Source organism: Haliotis rubra, unplaced genomic scaffold (assembly GCF_003918875.1).
Source record: "Haliotis rubra isolate DU_JTF1 unplaced genomic scaffold, ASM391887v1 Scf1, whole genome shotgun sequence".
Classification (NCBI taxonomy): domain Eukaryota; kingdom Metazoa; phylum Mollusca; class Gastropoda; order Lepetellida; family Haliotidae; genus Haliotis; species Haliotis rubra.
In genome coordinates, this window is record NW_025764891.1 from 6,894,542 (window position 1) to 6,921,217 (window position 26,676).

The following is a 26,676-nucleotide window of genomic DNA, read 5'->3' on the forward strand; positions in this document are numbered from 1 at the left end:
CGATCTAGATATTTATCTCATTTTTCATGCAGCTCAGCTGAAATACACATTTATCATACACCCTCCTCACTGACCTCTGTCATCAATAATGTAAAATATGCCATCTATCTTTTACCAATTGATGTACACAAAAGTTGAAAGTGCATTTGGTACATGATGGATCCTCCATTAGGAAATAAAGTCCTTCAGGAAAACCATCCATTTACATTATTTTCATAATCTATTTTCCCATCCCAGTTTCTTCATCAATTTGCTTTGTTTATCATCATCTAAACTTGCACAAGTCTCTAAGGTAATAATTAATAGTTTTAATGATAATTTCTAAAAAAAATATATAAATAACAGACTGTTCTCCTTATCTAGACTTGCCTCTTTAAATGATAGAATTACTATAAATGCATGGGCTTAGCATTCAGTACAGCCTTGGAGCAAGGCTAATCATCATCAAACTTTGTCACTAGAAACTGTCCAGCAAAAATGGTAAATATTTCTGAGGAGGAATAAGATTTTATTGATGCATTAAACAGGTCAAATATTAACCTGTACAAAACTGCTTTTGGCTTCACCGTGTCACGACCACATGATGTGAAGATGTTTACTACAAACAGTCACAAGTGTTGTTGATAAATATCGTCAAATGGCCATCATCATTTGTACCTGCTGTCAAGTAAATCAGCCTGAAAGACCATACACGTTTTCCCATGTCGCGATCGCTGTCTCGTACCATGTGACCGTGCAATCGGCTCCACGAGACAAGTTATAGATCGCAACTATACTCTGTTGTCCCTCACCATTTTTACTTGGATAAACACCACCCAAATGGAACGATTGTTCAATAAAGGACCTTTCAAGACCAATGTGCAATCCTGAATAGCGAAAAGACTTTCACATGCGATGGGAACGCTCTTGCTGGAGTGATAATAAAGCCTAGTAGTTTGATTGTGACCATGTGGGTTAGCGTACATGAATATCTACGCCTTTTCATGTTCAGTCACGCTTCACATTTGTCAAAACTATTTGCAATTTCCGTCATATTGTACAACGCATACGAATATTGTGATGAGCATCAAGACCTAATTTGCCAGTTGTAGCATGGGAACTGCTAGCCTGAGTTAATTCCGAGTCAAACTGACCAAATTATGTCACGTTGTATGTTGTGTGAAGGGAGAGTTTAATAACCTCCCTTGATCATTAGTTTCAAGTTAATGCTAATACAATAGGACGATACTGTTGCATTAGTGTTGTGTTAAGTGATGGATGCGCACAATTTTACAAGGTTTGTTTAAGAACCCATGGGGATTGAAGCCATTGTAGCGTGCAGCATTGTGTAGCCGTGGCCTCATTACTACCATAGACAGATAACTGTCACTTAAAGGGGCCGAGTGACTGAACGCTTTTACCTGCGGAAAGCTTCTTTACCTGTCTCACCTGTGCTACCTGTCGTTAGGATGCTGCAGGTGTGATGTGAAGTTCGGACAAGATAGAAGTGTTTGTGAACATTCCAGAGCACATGTTTATTGGATTGGGATTATCTAAAAGTTTCGTGTACAGGTAAGATGGAATATTTTAATATGGGATGTTGTTACCTGTGTTAGTTACCTGTCAGGTATCACCAGGAAGGCTGGGATAAAACAGGTACAGAAGTGTGTTGTAATACAGGTATGTTGTCAGAACACATATATTATTTGTGTATAAAATATTCAGGTAAGTTTTTAGGTATAAAGTATAATTTCAAATTATTTGGTTAGCACACTTGTAAATTGTGTTCTGAATATATTCAGTTTTCAATTTTCGGTGTTTTTCATTTTGTATCTACTCATGTAACTCTGTCACCAATGTAAAAAGGGTTGTATTTGATATGAAATGAACAATATAGTATGAAAGCGGATAGAGTGGAAGGAAATTTAAGAGAATGCAAGTCTCAGTGTTCAAAGGGTTATTGGTGATAAAGATTATACATACCATCTATATTGTTTATAAATTAAAACCTACCTGAGAGGTTGTGAAAATAATGGACCATCATGGCTGGTTTTGGTTATTATGTATTACAATGTTTACATTTCAGAGGTAAGACAACTGCATGACATATAAGCATTTTACATTATTATTAAAAAAAAAATTCAATTTGTATTGTTTATGAGTAAAACCTGTGTAGGTGTGTCAGGACATTTAAAATTACATTTTAATTGAAAATGCTCACAAGGCATGCATAGTGTCATCTTCCATTTTGAAAGATCAGAAATAATTTGTCAAGGAATTTCTGGCATGAAGAAATCTTTTCATGACATTTTTTGCAATATTTTTTCAAATGTTACTGAAAATGGTAGTTTTCACTTGAAAAGGTTTCCATAACTGAATGTTGATGCGTTATATTGTAACTTGAGAATGAACGCAGTTAGCTATAGAAAACATTCTTCCACTTGAAGCAAGTCTTTTTGGAAGATGTCTCCATGACTCAAGTTTCAAAGCAGTTTGATAGGATGTATGTGATACTCTGCTGCAGCCAGTGGTAATGGCCGTTCATGTAATGTCACACATGATGATATGAAGCCACCGAATGTGGGATGTGCTCCAAGGGCCGCCTGCTGGATTAGGTATTGTTTGGGGACTGCACCATATCTTATTCAAATGTTATCCACATTGTCGGAAAGTATCTAATAACAGCTCATTATATTTTTGGATTTTGAAAGTTAAGATCAAGAGTGCAATGTCATACACATTGTCGTAAAGCATCTTTTAAAAACATATCGTATTTTTATATTTTGAAAGTTAAGATGAAGAGTCAAATGTAATCCACATTGTCAGAAAGGATCTAATAACAGCTCATTATATTTTTGGATTTTGAAAGTTAAGATGAAGAGTCCAATGTTATCCACATTGTCGTAAAGCATCTAATAACAGCTTACTATGATATTCAGATTTTGAAAGTTAGGATGAAGAGTCCAATGTTATCCACATTGTCGTAAAGCATCTAATAACAGCTCATTATATTTTTCTGTTTTGAAAGTTACGATGAAGAGTCTTGCACAAATAATGCTTATCATTAAAAATTTAAAAAGGATTCCCAAATTATTGAAAATGTTTTATTAACTATGTCATCAAGATCAGGACTCAGTGGATAATAAACAAGTGAATGTTGATTCCTCACATTGGATAAACTAATGATTGATGTAATGAGCACCATGTTACTTGTCAGATTTCGATTGACTGAGACCAATTCTATTATTTTCAATGTATCCCCACTCCATATAAGAAACTTCTTTATATCCCCTGCCCAATTTGCCAAACTGTTGGCATTACATTTGCAACATACCAACTGCCATTTTGTATCTTGAATTAATAACACAAGATGTAGTTCTCCAAATACATACAATATGTTCTGAACAAATTATATTCAGGGGGGCTAACTCTAAGTATTTCTTCTGGCATCTGCAAATGAAATATATAAATGCCTAACTGTGGTATTTTTACGGATCAAGACATCAGCATGCATACCATCAAAATAATTATGTGAGTGGTAAGATAAATTCATTGTCCACTGGTCCCTAAGGTGACAAGCGTTGATTTACTCTCCCCGTTAGGTTATGTTCACTTCTTCCTTTGGGCTCCGAGATTATAAACTAACCAAGAGGGTATGTCAACCAACAGCCCCATCAAGACATTTGACATCAGGATATGTGAAGTGGTCTGGATACAACAGACTTCAGACCAATGCTGTAAAAGATCTGTGACAAAGTTCCTGTTTGGTACACAGATGGCCCTGTGGTCTAAGACACTGTGATTTACCAGTAGCTTTGCTCAGGAGTGCCAGGAATGTATAAAAGTAGGTTCCAATCCCAGATTACCCTGATTATGTTTCTAGGGTTACTAGTGCCATACCCATGCTCGTGTGCTTCACTAATGTATCATCAGCAGTGGGGTAGCCTAGCGGTTAAAGCACTTGCTTGTCACGCCAAAGACCCAGGTTCGATTCCCCACATGGGTACAATGTGTGAAGCCCATTTCTGGTTTCCCCTGCCATGATGTTGCTGAAATATTGCTAAAAGCACGTAATACTAAACCCACTCACTCACACACTAATACATCACTGATTAAGTTAATAATTATTATTTTGAATACATATGTAACAATTATTTTTAAAACGTTGTACTTTTAAAGATAAGCAAAAAAAACACCCCAAAAACCATTTCCATAACTAAAAGGAAACTGTAACAATTGTGAAATTCCAAGTATATGATAAGTATGTGTTCATAAATTTCAATTAAACAGTAATGATATCAGGTGTTCACAAGAATGTCAGTGTATGTTGGTTGTTGCATATCATTGTATCCCAACAACACAGATCGATGCTCAATATGTCAGTCACTGGATTGTCTGGTCCAGACTTTTTCTATTGACAGATTGCCATAATATAGCTGGAATATTGCTGAATGTAGCGTTAAACAAACAACAAACATGCAAACAAACTTATTGATGCTTTGAATATAGAGGGAGATACAAGACAGAACACCACCATGCATAAACTGTGCATCATCCTCTGATGGCATCGAATCGACAGGGCATCCCAGTAGGATTTTCTATAATGTCCTCTCTGTCATGATGACATATGTCAGTGGGACTATGCATTTCTCAAAGAAATTCAAGATCCATACTAGATCTGAATCTTGTTCTGCATAAAAATTCAGGGTTCTTAGTCAGTTTGGACTCTGCTCTAATATATTTTTGTATTTATTTATTATTATAGGATATTTATATAGTGCACATATCCACACACTAGTGCATGCTCAAGGCGCTGGTAGTTTTTCCCTCGATCATTGGATGTCAATATCAACTGCACATCGTATTAGCAATCTCAACTCCCTGGGGAGTATACAACTCTTGCTGCCACTAGGCGCACCGAGTTATTGTGGCTTTCTCATCCTAACGAGGTACCCATTCACAGCTGGGTGGACTGGGACACATAGTCACAGCACTTTGTCCAACTTCACTGCACGTTGCTGTACCCGCAACTAGGTGTTTGCACGTATTCATGTGGCCACCATCTGGCCATATACCAACGGATTCGTGGGTTCTTTTAAGTGCACAGAGTTGTACACTGTACACTAGGGGTTGTGACAACACGGAAAGAGTCTGCACACAAAGTTGACTCCAAGGTTTTTACACCTGGTCACAGGTGGGCTCGATCCCGGCACCTCAACCTCGCTGGATCACTAGCCTGGCGCCTTAGCCAGCTCGCCCACCGCGTCCCAGATCACCCCTACAGAGAAATACTATCACTACAACCATCAAGTCTGTCTAACGGTCTCTGAACTACAATATTTTCCCTCATGCCCTCTACTCCCTGCAATGCTTTAGTCCTAGTTGAAGCACAAGTCCACATTATCAGGGTCTGTCATCATCTGAACATCCTATCACAATGGGGCTCCTATTCAGTCTAGATGGAGTTCTTTATTTTCAAGCATTTAAGCATTCATAAGCCTATATTTAATGATGAAGTAACAATAATTATAATGTACTCTTTGTTCAGAGACCACATACCGATATGGTCTCTGCTTCTAGAACAATACCCAGAATTGATAAACTAACCAATAAACATGTCTGCTAAGAAGTTTTTCTATACAGCATATCAAAACTTTAAACTTTGATCACTTTATGTAGCAAAAAATTGAAATACTTCCTTATTTCACTTAAACACACAATGACTATACACTGGGATGACACAGGAGTTAGATCACATGGATTCCAATGCATCACTGATCATAGTCCATGTTTATCTTTCATGAACAGGCTGTAGTGTTTGACTAGGTTCAGCTTTCCTCAAAGTGACAGTGTCCTCATTTCTTTATATACCATGTCACTCCTCATCTCAGAAACCGTATTTCCATAAGTAAATTGTCCTCTTCTCCAATTCAATTCTTCAAAAAGGTATTTAATTCTTACTAAAGTAGCATCATGATTGAGTAGGTTGGTCTTGACCACTTATTGCCAATAGAGGAGTCGTTGGGACAGCCTAAGTCTACATCATGCATTCAGCAACATATATTTCAGCTACTGTTATATCGTGTTATATGCAAATTTATAAATTATAATATCAGTATCTGTATTATGTAATGAACTATTGTTATGATTGATAAGGTAATAGAGAAGTCTAGGCAACATCCATCTTGTATCAGATACAGGGTACAGTAGACCTGAACAGTCCTACTCCTAGTTACACTGTGAGGTGATTCCTTGAATGATCTAAAGCTAGTGATAGGAAATGGTTGCAATTTTGTCAGTGATCATTGATCATTGATCATGATTGGTTTGCCCCAACCAATCAATCATGGATTACAAACAGGATCATTTTTCACTGTATTTTTACAAAATTGTAATCGAAAAAACTTCCGTGATTTGATATTTGGAGATTTTTTATCCTTAATGAAAATACTTTCTATTGAGGCTATTGAAGATGAATACATTTATGTGTTTGAAATCATACAGTTTAGTCTACTTTTCAGAGATTCCTTATGAATACAGAAAGGGTTTCATGTTTTTTAATGTTTTTCATAAATATTTGTGCATCTAAGAAAAGGTTGAACATTTAGAATATTAAAATTTGAGATCATATAGCATTTATCTCCACAATCAATTATAGTCTCGTACATACAGATTGTTGCCATGGTTCGAGGTAACAAATCAATTCTCGTATTATAACCATACTTTGGAACATCACTTTCTGATGCTGTAACGATTTGAGGCCTAACCATTATCTAAACCATGACTGATTGCTGCCTAGGCTTGTGGTATATCAGCTGTGATCCCAGTTATCAGGGTGGTGGAGTGGCCTAGTGGTTAAAGCATTTGCTCGTCACGCTGAAGACCCGGGTTCCATTCCAAACATGAGTACAATGTGTGAATCCCATTTCTGGTGACTCACTCACTCACTCACTCACTCCTGAAGTTATCTACTCCCTTAGATATACCTGATCAGATAAACCCGACAGCACCTCAAAACACAGTAACGTATTGATTATCCACATGCTTTGATATCTACATATAGGTACAATTATGTAGGGAAATCATCGGTTGAAATCTTAAACTGACTCCGAATTTGTCTAAGACCATATCAAATAAGGTATTTCTGAACCATTAGAGTGAGTGAGTGAGTTTGGTTTTACACCGCTTTTAGCAATATTCCAGCAATATCACGGCGGGGGACACCAGAAATGGGCTTCACACAATGTACCCATGTGGGGAATCCAACCCGGGTCTTCGGCGTGTCTGAACCATTAGACAACTCACTATATACATCATGATACATCGTGAGTGAGTGAGTGAGTGAGTGAGCATGTGTCATAAGGTGATTTTGATAGAATGTATAATGACTTTCAGATTATCTGTTTTGAAGAAATAACACCTCCTATATTTAAACCCAGGCCAAGAAGCCATTGTTATGGAAGCGAAGTTTGCATATAGCAAAAATGGTTACTGGTTAAAACAGAGTGAAGGATTATAGAGGTGCTGCTTTGGACCCTCTGATAGGTGTGGTAGAGAGTTCCAGATTACACAGGTCTAAGTTAAAACAAGGTGAAATGTAAATTGTATATTAAAGATAAATTCATACATATTTCACATGCAATTATATAAAGTTATCAGATATCAGATATTAAACAAATATAATGGTATCCTGCAGTTTAATAGAATAGTAAGTGAACTGAGTTTAATGCTGTCAGTGAAGTATAGAGGTTATGTCCCAGTGTTCCAGTTGATGCAAGATTGTTTGGTTGGTTGTTTAATGCTGTCAGTGAAGTATAGAGGTTATGTCCCGGTGTTCCAGTTGATGCAAGATAGGTTGGTTGGTTGTTTAATGCTGTCAGTGAAGTATAGAGGTTATGTCCCAGTGTTCCAGTTGATACAAGATTGTTTGGTTGGTTGTTTAATGCTGTCAGTGAAGTATAGAGGTTATGTCCCAGTGTTCCAGTTGATACAAGATTGTTTGGTTGGTTGTTTAATGCTGTCAGTGAAGTATAGAGGTTATGTCCCAGTGTTCCAGTTGATACAAGATCGGTTGGTTGGTTGTTTAATGCTGCACTCAGCAATATTCCAGGTATATGGAAATAATCAAGTCTGTACCAGACAATCCAGTGATCAACAGCATGAGCATCAATCTATGTTACTGGGACACGTAGACATGTGTCAACCAAGTCAGCGAGCCTGACTACCTGATCCCGTTAGTTGCCTCTTACGACAAAGATGGGTTACTGAAGATCAGTTCTAACCTGGATCTTCACAGATCAGTCAATACGAGAGGAAAGCTGTAGTGGTTACAGTTGACAATGTCTACAAATTTGATTAAAACTCAAACATGGATATTGACAGACCAAGGACTATAATCAGGCTGAAGGGATTGAAATCCTTAGATCCTGCCTGGACTAAGGGACATAACTCTACCATTATGCCCTTTGATGTATATCCTTGCCACAGATGGATTAATACCATTTCACACAATGTACACTCAGTGATTCTTCTTGCATGATTCAAGGTTCAAACATCATAATATTACAAGCAGTATCATGTAAATGTCATATGCTCTGTTAACTTCAGTTTACAAGTATCATTGCAGTGAGATGAGGACAGGGAAAACTATGTCATATGTCCTCAGATAATAGCTCTTCAGCAACTCACACATCAAATAATTGTTGGTATCTACACATAGAGGCACTGATGCTTGACCAACAGCTAGTCTGATTCACTCTGGAAATATTTCAAAGTTTAAATGTATGAACTTAAAGTGTTATTGTGGATGCCTGGCAAGCAATGAAATGACAGCCTTTGTCGCCTTTCTATGAGAAAATAAATAACATGAATAATCCAACACAGGGATAAAAGGAACTAAATACAAGCGCAGTGAAATAGGAACATTATCAAAAGTTTATTTTTTAGCTTGAAATCCTAAGTTTATATGTTTCACACATTAAAGGGAACCAGTCGTATTTCTGTATGATTTTTAAGATAAGAACACAATGATATGGTGAGATCCATTATAGGTAATAAGCATGATATATGTTCAATGAAACTATTAAAAGGAGACATAAGTAGGCTTTAAAAGGAATGTTATATCAGAGGGGATACATTAAACTTTAAAAGAAAAAGGCAGTGTCCTGGCTCTTTAAGAATTTATTTCCTCCTTATAATGTTTAATCTTCTTTGCTCTGTGTTATACACACAAATAACTACAGAAAAGATCTAGCCTTGTTATAATGGGTTGTTTTTCCAAAAATATACTGGTACTTGAATTTCTTTATCTGAAATAGTGAAAATCTAAATGACATATTTCTGGATGTTGACACCACAAAAGTTACAATAAAATGTAATACTCATTCTTTTGCTTGTATAACAAATGCACTATGTGCCTAATATACATACATTTTGGATTCTTAACTATGTCATATTTCAGCTGTTTTGTGTGGTCTGTGTCCCCACAAGTTATCTATGGCCATGCTCAAACCTTTGTCAGCTCATATCTAGAAAACGGGAGAAATAAGAAAAACAAAATGTCAAAATGTCAAACAATTTATTTGATATATTATTTCCTTCCTCGGTTATACTAAATATTGTATGAAAAATATTGATTTTATAATAATCAGAAGATCAGAATTTAGAATGTCCCGTTTCCATAAAATCGTTATGAGAGCATGTATCCGAACTTTGGAGTTTTGGGTACCAGCATTCTACATTTTAATGTCACCATAGTTACATCAATGGATATAAAACACATCAACTGTGTTCATTTTGGAGGAATTAAAGTATAAATTGCAGATTCAACCAGGAAATTTTAATAACCTAAATGTTATGAATTCCAGCAGAGCAGGATCTCTATCATCTATCATGTTTCATAAATTTTTAAGTTGGCAATGATATCCTTTATTACCTCGAACACCATTACAAAGAAGTGAAAGTTGGTGTTATGAGGATTGGGGCTGTTTTAGTCTTGAATAGCAGGTAGAGATTAAGTCTTGTTTGTGTTCTGAACCACCCATACAGATGTTGTGAACACTGTCAGGGCGTAAACATCTCTCTGGATTATATTGACTGCTCTAGAAAGGTAAGAACGTTCTTCTTGTCAAGAACTTGGCACCATCTTTGGGTAATGTTTTCATAATCTAGGGTTTACTGATTCCATACAGTATTGTCAGCTAATGTATGAAAAAGTAGCAACAGTCTTCTTGTCAAGAATTTGGCACTATCTTTAAGTCATGTTTTTCCATTTTATTAACTTACTCATGGTATAGTTGGAATTGTACAATCATCTCTGCTTGTAAAAAGATTTCTTATGAATATGGAAATGATTTTGTTACTTTTATTTACAGATTCTATACTTAAAGCCTGCTAATGTAGAATACAGGAATAGGAACTGTTTTAATCTCAAGAACTTGGCATAACGTTAAGGCCATGTTTTCTTGTGAATTTTTGTGTAACTCATAATACAGCCATAATCATAGAATGACTCAATTAGAACAGCGATTTCTTATGAGTAAGAAAACTAGTTTTTTTCTGTGTTATTTGCATATCAATGCATGGGGACACCAGAAATTTATATTTTATAGTTACTGTCAACAAGTGTAAGATACAGGTGAGAACTTGGCATCATCTTTAAGCCACATTTTTGTATTTTGTGTTTTTAAACTAGGACCAGTTCAATTCCATCCTCCAGATAGAGAATGTATCAAAAAAGTCCTTGAAATGTGAAAACATTCAAATGTTTACTGTCTGGACAGAGAGCATTCTTAAGAAAAACATTAAATTCCTTCAGAAAAAGACTTTCTTCATCCGGCGCCAAGTGTAGATAGCTACATTTCTTCAAATACTCAAATAAGCCTGACCATGCTTTCACACCATTTACATTTAGAAAGAACTTTCCATCACAAGAAATGAAAAGCTCAGACTCTATATTCGTTCTGTCCTTTACTTACACTGATCTTTTATCCAGCTAATAAGAATGGTCACATTAGGAGAGGGTTAGGTCATTACCAGGTCATTGATACCAGGTGTTAAAAGGACACTCTAATATCTACAACGGAGTCTGTAATAGTGTAGAGGAGTGAGTGAGTTATTATTTAACGTCACATCGGCAATATTTCAGCCATATCGTGACAATAGTTTAGAGGAGACTGTATGTTAGATAATTTGCATGAATGCATGGTCACATGTGTTCCTCTAACATGTGACAGCATGTATCTGTCCATCGCATGACTGTTCATCATGTGTTCATCATGTGACTTAATGCATTCATCATGTGACTTAGTTCATTCATTATGCAAATGCATGTATGTGTTCATCATGTGACTTCATGACTTCATGTGATATCTGTTCATCATGTGATTTGTTCATCATGTACTTCATGTATCTGTTCATCATGTGACTTCATGTATGTGTTCATCATGTGATTCATGTATGTGTTCATCATGTGACTTCATGTGTGTTCATCATGTGACTTCATGTATGTTCATCATGTGACTTTCATGTGTTCATCATGTGACTTCATGTATCTGTGCCCTCGATTTCCTCTCTCATGTATCTCTCTCTCATCATGTGATTTCATGTGTTAACAATGTGATTGCATGTGTTCATCATGTGACTACACCTCGCTTCCTCTCTCTCTCTCTCTCTCTCTCTCTCACAAAATAAAACACACACCCCAAAAATGTGTTGTGTTTGTGTTGTTGTTGTATGTGTGTGTTTCACTATCATAAGTGTTCCTGGTGTATACAGAATTATCGGTATAAACTTGTTATCTTTCATAGTTATTTTCTCCACAATATTTGCCACAAACCTTATCTAAATTACTCTGCAGTAATTCTGATTATGATTTAGATTTGACAGCAATGAGTAATAAGGTAATATAAGCATGGTATATATATATATATATGTGTGTGTGTGTGTGTTCTGATTTGTACAGTTAATGTTCCATTATGATTATAAGTATTAAAGAGAATATAAATGGATGTGTCTGGCTTTGCTAGAATTTAACCATCCATTGCAAAACACAAACTAATAGCTGATAGAGGCTATCTGATCAATGTCTTTGGGTAGAATGACACCAAATCTGAATAGATGGATGTCCTTGGCAGTGTTCTGCCCCTGGGAAGTGTTCAGGGTAGTCAGCTAGGTAGTGTTCAGGGTAGTGATGTGGGTAAAGTTTGGGGTAGTATCCAGTGTAGTACCCTTGGTAGTGTTCATGGCAGTGTCCTGGGTAGTGCCTTTAGCCTTGTGGTCCCAGCCCTGGGTGTGGGTGGTGTGCAGGGTAGTCTCCTTGACCTTGAACAGTTCAGGATGCTAATACAGTATACAAAATGTTAGTTCAGGATGGTGTTGCTCAGGATATCGACCTTGCCATGGATGATATTCAGGATAGTGTCCTTGATCTGTTAGAGTCAAGTGAGTGTCCTGAGTTAGTGGGCATGAGTGCAGGGTAGTGTTCTTCATTTGGTAGAGATAAGGATAGCATACTCCTATATTTGGTAGTGTTAAGGGTAGTGTCCTAGGCAGTGGTAGTGTTGAGAGTAGTGTCTTGGGTATTGATAGTGTTTAAGTTAGAGTCTTGGGCATTGGTAGTGTTGAGGGTTGTGTCTTGGGCATGGGCAAAGTTCGGGGTAGAAAGTTTGGGGTAGTGGGTAGAGTTTGGGGTAGTGTCCTGGGCATGGGTGGTGTTCAGGGTAGTGTCCTGGGCATGGGTGGTGTTCAGGGTAGAGTCCTGGGCATGGGTGGTGTTCAGGGTAGAGTCCTGGGCATGGGTGGTGTTCAGGGTAGTGTCCCTAGAGTCCTGGGCATGGGTTCAGGGTAGTATCCATGGGCATGGTGTGGTGTTCAGGGTGGAGTCCTGGGCATGGGTGGTGTTCAGGGTAGAGTCCTGGGCATGGGTGGTGTTCAGGGTAGTGTCCTGGGCATGGGTGGTGTTCAGGGTAGTATCCTTGGCATGGGCGATGTTCAGTGTAGTGTCTTGGGCATGGGTGGTGTTCAGTGTAGTGTACTAGATCTGGTAGTGCTCCTGATAGTTTATCTATAACATTTACAGCAAGCCACAGGGACACCAGTTTCCTTGCAGATAGCCTTCTTATTATTAAGTCAGTGTGTCTCAGTATTATATATCATTCATGATACTGCAGCTGTAACTCTCAGTGGTCGGTTTAGTGTTGAAGTAGTTGTACAAAATACAATACATAGTCTTCACGACTCTCAGGAAACTATCAGTCATATCTGACCTCCCTATGCCAAAAACTGACAACTACATTAAATGAAGAATGAAACATCACAATAAGTATTCAAATTATCTATTTGATCTCTCAATGATGCAGCTCATATATCATTGTCTTGATGATTGTTATTAGAAAATTTGGTTATGAAGACTAAATGATCATCTAAATATGTTTCTGTAACAATTTCAAGATGGCCGTGCACCAAGCCTTCCCCATGATCACATTCCTTACAGTACTAAAGGGTATATAATCACCTCAGTAGACAAGATGGTTGCCACAAAAGTAGGACTCCTTAATCAAAATTTGAAAGATATTGTAATTTTAGGGTGTGAAAAATTGAAATGCAAGTCATGAAACAGGACCTCGGCTCTGATTCAGGAACAATTATTGAAGCTCAAAGCTGAGTAAATAACTGTCTCTGATTATGGGTTTTGTTATCAAGGAAGGGATCAGGCTGGATGCCCGAGCCTGTTGGGTTATCTTGAGTTCCACTGTAGGCGATAAGCTAGAATTATTTCCTGCCATTCTTTTCTGTCAAAATCGGCACAATGATGATGCATTGTGGGACTGGAATGACTTGCTGTTTTTGTTGTTGGACGTTTTGATGTATTTTTTTCACAAGTGACACACTTTTTTACTAGCATCATGGGGGTCTTTGAAATTGAAACTTATGGGGATTGTAATATGTGACCAAAAAGTTAACTGGAATAAATTGGGGGATATTGGTGTCATTTCAGCGTAATGCTACATTATTAAAGGATATAGGGAACAAAAAGTTTCAAAGACATTTCTGTGGGCTGAAGGAATAATGGAACCAATTTTCTTACGACATAATCCCCAGCTAATGATTGTCTCAGCTGTAACACAGTAATATTTGTAGAAGGATTTTGAGGTCCAGGTCTGCTAAACAGATAATTAAATAAAAAGAACAATTTAACGAGACAAAGACAATCGTAAATTTATCTTCTTTCTTCTTATGTCAACTCCTTTTTAACTAATAATGCTAACAAATTCTTCTAATGAAATGCATTTTAGTTCACATGTTAGCTCAAATACATTTACTAATAAACTGTTGCCATGACAGCAGTGTGTTATGTTTTGTTTAAAGTAGAATTTAGGTACATTTAACTTGTAATTAGCATATTATTTTGTGAAGTTTCATACAAAATATTATACTGACATGATTCAAATTATTTTTGACTTTATTATACTGTTCCCAATGAAATTAGCAATCCAAAGAATATATTGTCAAATCATTAATTTCAAAAGAAGAAATAGTCATAAAAAATATTTATTAATCATTTGAGAAATTTGATAAGTAAAAAACTATACAAGAATACATAAAAGAGGGCAATAGTCATTTTTAAACATTTTCTGGAATTAACAATAACAGAAAATGACGTATGTCTTAAGCACCAAGATCATATAATGTCACCAAAACCATCCCTTTTGAAATCAAACTTAGCTAATCCCCATGGGAGTATTGCTTATGTGATCCAGAATTGATGCTTTACCTCACTTACACCAGTAAAATATCCATTATCAAACATATCGTATAAATTACAGCCAAAGCTGGTTAATCAGTGATTCTGGAATATGAACGTTCAGGCACCAGTTGACATGCAAATGACTGACTTATGTGAGCAAACTCTGGACCAACAATGTAGCTAGGTGAGCTATTCATGTTTTAGAGTAGGATTAAGTACTATAAATATTGTCCCTTGAACCACCTACTTGACTCACAAAGATGCCATTAAAGTGACCACCTTGACAAATGCTTGGACATACTTTAAACAAGAGTCACACTTTCACCGCAGAGACAACACCAAGGGAAACTTTCAAGAACGCACTTGTGAGGATTTTTTTGTTGTCAGATGTACCCAGGACATTCTTGTGCCGTGAAATTACGTAGATGGAGAGAAAGTAAACTATTAAATAGACAGTGTCGTGACTGAGTGGCGGTGGTTAAACAAGCAGGGCATATACAATGGGTGTTTTGATGGTTAGTGTTTGGTGCAGGTTCCTCTGTACACATTGGTCAAAAGGTCAAGGGGGGCATAAACATGGCACCAATCATGCCAGACAATATGCCATTTAGGAAACTCAAATCTTGTAACGTCATGCAGCATTTCTACATCTTTTATTACTGCGACATCCAGTGCAAAGACATCTCTTATAAAGATCCTTTAAGGCAGGTCTTTTCCCTCCCACCTGTACAAGAATCTCATAATATAGATTTGAACTGCACAATATCAAAGTTGTTTTTATTGTGTAAGGTAAGATATTAATATTGACGATATTGGTTTTCCATTTGTTAGTTGCTGGTGTCTTGAAGGTGCAAATTCATAAACTTATCATACAAGCATTCCTGGAGCAAAGTCATATGAGGGAAAATTTGTTCAGACCGTTTGCTTTTTAAGATATATAGAATGTAGCTATTTGGATTGAGTGGTTTTTCATTGCAACTGTGACACTAAATGTGTAAATTATTATTTAATATTTTTTAATTCCCTTGGCTTGGTAACTTTATTACTATTTCGGACATTTACTTTACATTTATCACATAAATCCTTCACCAAAAGATTTTTCTTTATTTTTCAAAATTCAGTTTTGAAGTAGGTCTTCTGTGAGAGGTATAAAATTTGAAAATATGTCTGCACATTGAAATGTCAAGGATAATCCACACATACCAAAGATATGAAGCTATATGAGTTAATAGACTTACATCACGCTGAAGTGATGATCAATTGATAGGTTGTGTTATGCTTAACCAGTTTATTGATTGTGATAGCGTGGGAAACATTCTATCACTCTGAACAGTTAGGAAAGCACTAACGACCTCTGGAAAAAATTATTAATAGAGATGTACCTAAAAACATATATGTATTGAATAAAATGGGCCGTGGGAATACCCAGGTTAAAGCATGGTCCAGCATATAATGGTTGTCAGCCTTATATAATGCTGTGTAAATATTTACTTTAAGAAATCTTGCTGAAAAACTTTAAGGGTGTAAGGAAGTTTGTACTTCAGGATATTAGGCTGAACTGCATCACATTCAGTTGAAAGATTTTTTATATTTGATGGAGAGGGAATCATATTTTGTCAGCCCATGAGAATCTAGATTTCACATTTATTTGATTAAATTTGATAGTAAAAGTGAGAATTCAAATAAGAACTGTTACATCTGTATGGACATAAAACACATCCATGTCAAATGTAATGGCTAGGTACTATCTATCAGAATGTAAATTCAAATACTGTCACTTAAAGCTTTTACATCAGAGAGATGGATAGCATTATATATTGTGTGTGACAGAGTTATTGAATAACTTGTCTCTAATGCCTTAAAGATGCAACTTCCAATTTGTAGTTTTTTTATGGCCTGTGTTACATTTTCTTAAAGAGAAATATTTTCTCTGTTCTTGCAATTCTTTTAGATAATATTATGATTGCAATGTATGTGAATTAAAACATTTTCACATGTTTTGTCATTAAGGTGAAACTTTCAATTTTTATTACTTCTTTATGGGCTATTTGTTTTACTGTTTCTTAAAGAGAAAAAGACTCTCAGTTCTCTCAACTGTTTTGCATCATATTACAATTGCAATGAACATTTAATCTAACACTTAAATACACATGCTATATATTGATGCAGTGCTCTGATTGTGACTCCATCGATTGCGTGTGTATGCAGAATATTTCCCAGACTCCTTACAGTGATATATCATTCCTTACAGGGAGCTTAATGAATGTGTCACACGCTGCCATGGAGTCCTTCTTACACAGACTGGTTCTTGGCAGTATATGCACTGCAACACATTAATCAAGTGAAGAGTTGTTGTTGCGATTCGTTCTTGCATTTGCACTTTTATAAATAAAAAATTCTTTGGACAAGGATCAAATCAATTAAATGTCTTTTTATTAATTGTTTTTTACTTATAAATTACAGATTTGAAAAATGTATAAATAGAAATCCTATTTGGGTGTTAAACATTGTGGGAAGAGTGCAAAAGCTGGATTTAACACTATGTAATTATGCCATTGTAAAATATTTTGCCGTCAAGCCATTGACAATTTGATTTTCAACTCCTATCTTGATCAGTAGCATTTTCACAAAGTTTCAGTCCATAAATTACAAAAATCACAAAAGAAACAATTTTATAACCCCTGCTTGCACCTGAACCAAATTTGTCCTACAACCTCTTCACCAATAATCAGACAATTAAAACCAGTTCGCAACAAGTTCACAACCTTTTAAAACATTTTATGTGATGTTGGTATGAAAGGGAGCGAATCCATCATGGTTGCTGAATAGGAGGCAGCAATCTTTGATGTCCTAATGACCACAGGGCTGTTGTGTCCACTGGTGGACTGGTCAGTCAATACTGTAATGATGATGACCATTGTCCAACTATGAGATCACAGAGATAACCAGCCAGCCATGTTATTGGATTAGGATTGAGGAAGGGCAGATGTGACTATACTCAATGATAAAAGTAATGCAACATTGGAGGCTGGTCGTTTTTGGTACTGACAATTTTAAAATATTGGTATATGGTGGAATGGATTAGACACAAAATGAAAAAAATGTGAATGAAGAAAAATATAAAATGATGAATATCTTATATTTTTTAGATGTTTTCACAAACTGTCTGTTTTATCAGGACTAATCATCAGTTTTCTCAGGTTATGTAAGAATAATAGATTTTCATCTTAGTGAAGTTTTCAGCTATTGAAATATGGATAGTCATATAGCCATGCCTTTCCACCTGGCCCACCCTAAAGATTTAGAATTTTAATTTATGGTAAACAGATTGAATGTTTGAGAAATTTCCTCATATTTTAACAGAAGCCATAAACATTTTTTATTCATCTTTCATCCAGTTATTCCACAGACCACCATGAAAGTAACAACTACCCTTCGAATCTTTAAAGAAAATGAAGCATATGTTAGTGGCAACCTGACACGAGAATACATGCCATTACTGGGTCACTACAAGGCTGATTGTTTCCTCCCTCCTTTTTAATTAGACTCACGGACATACATATCAAAGTGCCATTAGTCAAAATCCTGACATGGTAGACAATCATTGTTATCCTTAGATGAGTCCCAATCAGGTTAGACAGGGTGGACACAATGCCCATCAACCTACCCAGCCCTCCGTCCACCCCATATTTAGTTCAGGTTCAGGGTCACTGACCAGTGGGTCTTTACCTGCTGTTCTTGAATTGTCAGACGTTTCAATTTCCTATTCCTCTTGAAAATGTAACTGTTGTTTAGTCCAGCTAAGAGCTATTTAATGGTCTTTTCATTGTACAAACACTGTCATTTTGTTGCCATTTGCTACTGTGTCCTTCTGTTGCTGTTGCTCTGCCTTGTCCTCTGAAGCAGTGAAAATGGTCACACTCTCTAAACTTCAGATAATGTTCTCACCAGTGAGTTTCTCACCTGTTGACTGTGATTTATGTGAAGACTGATGATGATGAACCCAGACCTGTACCCGATAAAGTCAGTCTAGGGTTCCACAATGGCTTGCATGTCTTCTAAAAGCACAGATGGAGTAAAACCTCATTAAATCAAACTTAGATTCATCACAAATAAGAATGGAACCAAAGCTAACACAAGTAAACAGACAGGGATTTTGTGAATAATGAGTTTGATATATTGATTATATTTTCACAAATTTGGCATTCCATTATTGTTTGAATGAAGTAAGACAGAAAAAGGTAGCTGAATGGTTGCCTGCTTATGATCAGTTATTATAGACCTAAATATCCTTCAAATTCATTATCCTGAATGTTAATGATAAAGAGGCTCTACTCTTTTTACAAATATGGATTTTTCACATCTTATGTTCTATATTTTCTTTGCAACTTTTGAAAAGACAAGACACAGCCCTGATAAAATTAATATTGTGAGTGAGTGAGTGAGTGAGCTAGCTAGATTAAAGGATATCACAGCCATAGGAATGATTTGAAATGTAGAAATGGTTTCACCTACTGTAGCCATGTGTGTTATCAAACTCTGACTTTGTTCAAGGTGGGACACTTGAACTTTATCCATTAGGACATGCCACTGTCCCAGTATGTTGGCAGATTTGTAGAGAATGTCTACCTAAATATATTTATGTTATTATTGATCAGATGATATGAAACAGAATTAATTGCTTCATTTTGCAACATCCAAAGCAAATAGAGATGATAACTGGAGGTATTCAGCTGGTAGTGGTTGGACAGATAGAGCCAAGCTTGTGTTTCAGGGATAACCCTGTAGTCCTGGAGAATGCGTCATGACTATCAATACTGCCATGTGATTTTCTCAATGTCCCACAGATTACTGACCATCATTCCTGACCACCGTCCAGTCTCCAACATTAACTCATTAATAAACCTTTACAATTTTTGTCATATTGGACTAACAACTAATTTCATTTGATATCATCATTCTTAAAGAGAGTGAATTTATTGAATCAAGCAGTGTTGTACCTGATGCTAGACATGCAGAAATGCTATGTACACATATAAATCTCATCTCTTGTGAATAAGCAGACAATATTTTGTTTGGATCCTTGAAAGTACGCTGCAGATGAAGGAGAGATCTTTTTGGGGTTCAAATCTATTTGCATGGTTGTTGTTTTTTATAGGAAATACAATGCATTTCATTTTACTTTTTTTGTACACTATTGAAATTCTTCTAAGATGTGTTGGTATAATGACTGACTGACTGACTGAGTTTGGTTTTACGCCGCTTTTAGCAATATTCCAGCAACATCACGGCGGGGGACACCAGAAATGGGCTTCACACATTGTGCCCATGTGGGGATTCGAACCTGGGTCTTCGGCGTGACGAGCCAACGCTTTAACCATTAGGCTACCCCACCGCCCCGTTGGTATAATGAAAGTAAAGCACTCATGAAATATATGTGCTAGTAATCAGTTCAAGAATTAGATTCTTTTCAGATTGACCCACTTCACATTTTAGGTATACATGTTACCAACAACAACATAACTACAATGGTAATAAACTGAATGTAACTATCATGGAGGTGCAGATTTGGTGGCACTGCATTGAACTGATTACTGAAAATCAGTGATGACACCAGGTGTTCACAGAAAGGGTGAGCATGTCCTGCCCTACCAAAATGGAGAGCAAGGTACCCTATGAGTCTTACATCTTACCATAGGCGCTGATGGAAAGGACATAGTGACAACAACCAATGGTATTTTACATTTTTCAGAGCTGAATCAAGTTTTTGCCTCTGATTAACAGAACACCGAAAATATTGTTGGCAATGTAATGACATGTTGTATGAGAAGGCAACAATGCTTGAACATGATCAGTATTGGGGTAGCAGTGTCATGGTGTAGGGACAGTTATAGTGAATGGACATTTGACTCACAAGAGATATGCTGCCAAAATATTTGCCTTCTGTCATAGTTTCATTCGCCAGAATTATCAGGGAATAGCTATATGACAATGCCAGACCACATCTTGCCCAGATCATCATGAATATCTCTCATGAGAAGGTATACAGACATTGGACTGTGGGATTTTCTGAGCAGGAGAGTGTTTATCAGTGACTAAGCAGGCACAACTGTGGCCCAGCTTAGGGTATCTCTTCTGACAGAATGCCAGGCATTACCAAGGACAATCATATGCAATTAGGTGTTGTGCATGTATTTCCAAATATGGTGGACACACCATATATTGATCTTCAAGGCAGAAACTAATTTTACAGATATTTATCATCAATACGGCTATCATTTCATCAGTTCACTTTCTTTTTGGTGTCAGTATACATATTACCAGAACTGAAATTTTATTAGAATGGTAAAAAGATTTTTTTAAGTTTGATTTTAATCGACATTTGTGCAATATTTGGTCAGCAAATCCAGAAAGCAAGCAATAAAGCTCTTGCCGAAATGAGATAGATATGAAATCGACTCAAGTAAGTGCAGCTTTTGTGACCAGGCAATGGAGCCTGTATCCACAGGGACGTCATTCCTACATGGAATATCTCCAAAGAAGCTGAGCAGTAAATCCTCATGTGTGTTGGAATGTCCCAGATGAATCTAAATCATAAAACATGACACCAGAACAGGCCACAATGAATCTGAACCTTATATGCACTTTGGAAGATTTCACAATAAAATATACAGCCTTGTATTGATGCATGCAGGATTCTGATGCATATGTGTAGACTACAATAGTCTTCCATTTTGTGATCAATACATGCAGACAAGATACAAACATGAACATTTTTTAAGTTTATCGGACAACTTTATGCTGAGTTATGGAGTCGCAGGATATAACGAAGATAAGCGTGAGCATTTCTGTTAGATAGACTGCTTCCTTTATGGCTCGGCCTTCTCATATCTTATCATCATAAGCATGAATCTCTTCTGTACCTTCCCGCAAACACCAAACATGGCTTTTGTGAAATTTATTGACATGCCTCTGTCACACTCGCTTCCTGGCAAAAACTGAAATATTGATCAATGCATGGCAAATCTGAGAAAGGCAAATATTAGCTGACTTCTATTCTTTCGTGGCTGCTTTATCTGGCTCCATCGTTCGATTGGTTCATGTCTTCCCGCATCGATATCTGTAATGTTATTTCTGCGCTTGCCCTTTAATTATTCATCTCATTTGACAAATCTCAGCCACACCTGAGTTCAGCTAATTACAGGTGTTAAGTTTACCTTTCAGGTAATGAGCAAGGTGTACAGCAAGGAGCATTGTTAGGTCCTATCGTATTGATGCTATTTCTTGTCATAAAGGATATAATTGACTGACTTTATAGCTGATGATCCAGTATCTTTATAGAAGTACGTTTGAACATGGGTGTTGTATTTGAGGTTTTACACAAAGAAATATCTAGGATACATTATTCCTGATATTCTCAAATTAGCGGCAAGTATCAGGCTACTTCTGTACATGTGGGGCTGTATCACCCACGTGTCTGTCATGTCCTAATTAGTTCTGTTAACTGTCACATCAATACAATCAGGATACAAGGAGCAGATAACTTGCTGCCATAGATTCTGAGGTTTTGGAATTCGCTGAATGATATTTTCCATATTCAGTATTTACAGGGATATAGCATTCACACAGGTAAGGGCGTAACCACTGTGAAATATGATATTCACACATCACCATTTTCACAGCATAATTTTCACACTATGGTGAGAAATCATTATAAAATGTATTTGAAGACACACTTTGTGGTAATTAGGAGTAAATTTGATTAAAATTGATACATTTTTGCCTATTTAATTCAGGCACATTAACAAAATCTAATCTTGAAAGAAAATAATAAAACTTCATGAGAGAATAATCAGCCTCAATTATCAGCTGAAACAGATTCCATTGAGCATAAATAGACCATAATAATGACACATCAGGTGTTTGTGGAAAGGTGAGCATGTCTTCCTCTAAATACTGAGTTGCACTTAAAATGATTTAACAGCATGAAAAGCATTTACAAACCACTTCAATCGGAAGTTATAACTGAACTATTTCACTTTTAACCTAATCTGAGAAATTCATTTTAAAAATATCCATTAAACAAGTATTGGCTATAGATCATTACCTCATGAAGTTTGACATTATGTTCATTTTTTAATATATACTATAAAAAATACAACTATTTAAATGATATTTGGTCAGTAAAGGATAAGAGCGATCATAATATATTATATTATCACATTTATATCATATATATATATAGATAGATATCGTATGATACTTAAGTCATTCTTGATTTATCTTTTACTGATGGGACATCTTAAATGTCAATATCAATAAATACAGACTGTTCACAAATCCTATTAATTATCATGTGGCTGTATCTGCAACTTTTGAATACTACAGTGTATTCATCATGATAAACTACATGTGATGCTATACAGTTAATCAGACCATGAAGACTTTCGGCAAATACTTACAAACATTTGTGTACAGAGGTAACTTACATGACAATACAGGTCTACTTAGAACATTAAGCAGCCAGCTTATTTATACCTACAATGTCCCCACAGAGTAGACAAGACTCTGCTTTCTCCCAGTATAATAAATCCAATGTGTTAATGTAGCATGCTTTGTTTGTGACAATTCAGTAGCAAATGCTATAGTAGGTAGCAAGGCCGTGAGGGAGCGTTTGTGATATAATCCTTTCATTATGAGTTATAGTAATGCCTTGAGAGCCTAGGACGTCAGGCATGAAGAGGGAAGGGTCTGGCCATTAGACCTGTTATAGTGTACATGGAGCACCAACAATTAATTTTGCTTGACTTTAATGTGAAATTTCAGGCTGGTTTACCTATGTCGTTTTGCTTTCAGAGATTGGCTGTGGTTCGAAGTGGATAATTAGTTCTGAGGTCTCGGCTATTTCATTTCAGGTAAGTTCTAAATATGTTTAACATTTGTATATGCTTCCATCATATTTGTCATGAACTGGAAGCATGTAATTTGTGAAAACTATTGAACATTTAGTTTAAGATAATTCCTTCAAGTCTGTAATACTATGAGAAGAAAGATAAATAAATTAACATGCTAGCATCTTTGTTTGGACTATTCAATCAACTCCACATTAAATTGTAATTTGAGCAGAAAATATCTTATATCTTTATATATTATCTTATATAATTCCAAATTGTATTAAACTCATAAATGTCTCAGATATGGTATGTTCCTTCGACTATTGTTATCATGAAAGAATATTACATCAAATTACATTTTACCATTTCAAAAATACAGAAAAATAATATAATAATAATTTTGTGATATATAATATAACTATTTACTATTATGAGATATGGTTCAAAATGGCTGTCAAATGACACAACCACACATGGTACCAACTAACTAAAGGTAGTTTTGTAACTCGATATAAGTTGTACTTGAATGTTTGAATGCTACTTTCTGCCCACTCACCAAATACCACCCCTGAGCTTACCTAGCAAAGACCAGAACACAAAGCCAGGGAAAGTATCATTGTAGACACGAAAAGCAATGTCCCTTTAAGAATGCTTTGATTGTGATAAATACACCTGGGAAGGTGGTTTATCCAGTTAAAATGTTCCATTAACATTTCAGGGTTCAGTGTTATGTAAATGGAAACACTGAAACTCTCATACACTATTGTGAAAACGTGGAGATAACTGTCTGGAAATTTGAATATTATAATAGAAATCAGAAGTGGTTTATTGATACGTTGTATAGATGGTAAATTTGTCCGTGTGTATGAGACATACCACGGCACTTACTCTAAGGCCTGCAAGTGTAACTTGTACCTTACAAACCTTCCTCCACAAAGGAGTCGTACGAGTCATTGATTCACGAGAGACGTACCTATTGAAAATAAAGTTTCCCAAGTCTGACTTGTCACCTGTAAGGAATTACATTGCCGCAGACGATAGTAATATGCCTGTGTGATTTGTATGGAAGGGTGGGGGTTTGGAAGAGGGGGGATTTGTTTACGATTACACTGACTCTTCAATGATGCTAAACTGAGAGGGTGTCGATGGATGGGAAAGTTATGCGTTACTCTGATTTAATGAGTTAATGCATCACCTATTTTCACTGGCAAGATTACTATTTAGATAATAATGAATGCAGTTTCACATGTTTTTTAGTCAAGTTTATAGTCACTTTTCAGTGAGATTAATTTTCGTGAAAGATTTTGTGTGGAATATTGATTACTTTTTGTTGGTATTTTTCATACAGGATTAATTAATATGATGGATATAACAAAACATATTGATTTTATGACATACCATTGTGTGTCAGATTAGCTTTATAACAAAAATGGTTTTGTGTTACCAACAAATTTAACACATAGGGAGCATGTGTTAAATCAGTAATACAACTAACAATGGTTTGAAAATAAACAACATAACTGAACATGTTGGCATTATGTTTCAAATCAGGTTTATAACCAACTATATTCTGATATCAACAATGTAATTGAATATATTGGCATTATGTGTCAAATCAGTTTTATAACAAACCATGGAGTGATATCAGGATTTGGTGTCAAATCAGTTAAATGTATAACACACAATGGTTTGATATCAGGATTTGGTGTCAAATCAGTTAAATGTATAACACACAATGGTTTGATATCAGCAAAATAACTATACATTTTGGTATTTTGTGCCAAATCAGTTTATAATGCCATAAATGCCTATGCCAGAGAAATACAGTGTTGATTCCACTGGGTGTAAAGGCAAAATAACAGTGAAAATTAAATGTAAGAAACACTAAAACTCATAGATAACACCAGGTGTTCATAAATTAGGGTATGTTTGAACATTGTCCTCATATCTTAAAGTAAACAGTTTGATTCCACAGCACACTAAACATGTTCCATAAACACTTCAGTATATTGTTCTGATGTTAATCAAATTTAATGCAGATCATGTTGGTGAAGTATTACCAGATCAGATATCAGATTGCTCTGTCATGTATTTCACTCTTACAAATAATCCTCTCTTTGAAAACAGAGTCCGATAACACATCATATCTGGAGCCTCACATACGTATGTCCAATTTCAATTTGTGATAGCTGGAGGGCGTGAAATATTTGAACGCTGTTCAGGAATAATCCTCCATTGCAATATTCAGATCGAGAGTTCTTGAAAGCTGAAAGCCTGCTCTTAAAATTCTTCCCTTTGTGTGAAGTCTCCTTGAAATCTACTCCATGATCCTACACAATCAATACTAAATCTTTGAGGTGTATATTGTGTACAGATCCAGGAACTGTATTCATAGCTGGTTGGGCTGAGCGTAGAACCCAGACAGCAAGTGCAGGAAGGAAATTAATGGACACGTTTTTACACCCAGCAGTAGGTCTCCGTACTCTGCGACTCTTATTGTGAAATATACCATTCAGTCTGACCAGCAATATAATTGGTTCTTATTCAATGAATAAAATTCCTAATCAAAATTTGGTCTTAGAATAACATTTCATTGTGTGATTGTGGATGACTCATTGAGATGATCGTGATACAATAAGCGCTAGTTGTGTTTATGTTTGTGGATTGAGTTTCCCCATTTTTAGGTATTGAAACTCGTACCCCCATGTCCCAGTACCTGGTGACTCACTCCATCAGTGCCCTGATAACCTCTCATCTCAATGGGGACACATACTATGTGGGGTGGTGGGGTAGCCTAGTGGTTAAAGTGTTCATTCGTCACGCTGAAGACCTGGGTTTGATTCCCCACATTGGTACAATATGTGAAGCAGATTTCCAGTGTCCCCTGCTGTGTTATCGCTGGAATATTGCTAAAAGTGGTGTAAAACTAAACTCACTCACTCCCACATACCATCCACAGAGTGCTATGTGTAACACATGTGCTGGCACTGCCTGGGTATATGGACTGATCACACTCAGCTGAACAGTTTGTTTGGTGTTTAGTGCCACAGTGCTGCT

At 36.3% G+C, this 26,676-nt stretch overlaps 1 pseudogene; it reads left to right on the forward strand.

Annotated features, from left to right (window-relative positions):
- The first annotated feature begins 1,047 nt into the window (after positions 1-1,047).
- Positions 1,048-26,676, forward strand: part of LOC124276174 — a 56,136-nt pseudogene continuing 30,507 nt past the window's right edge.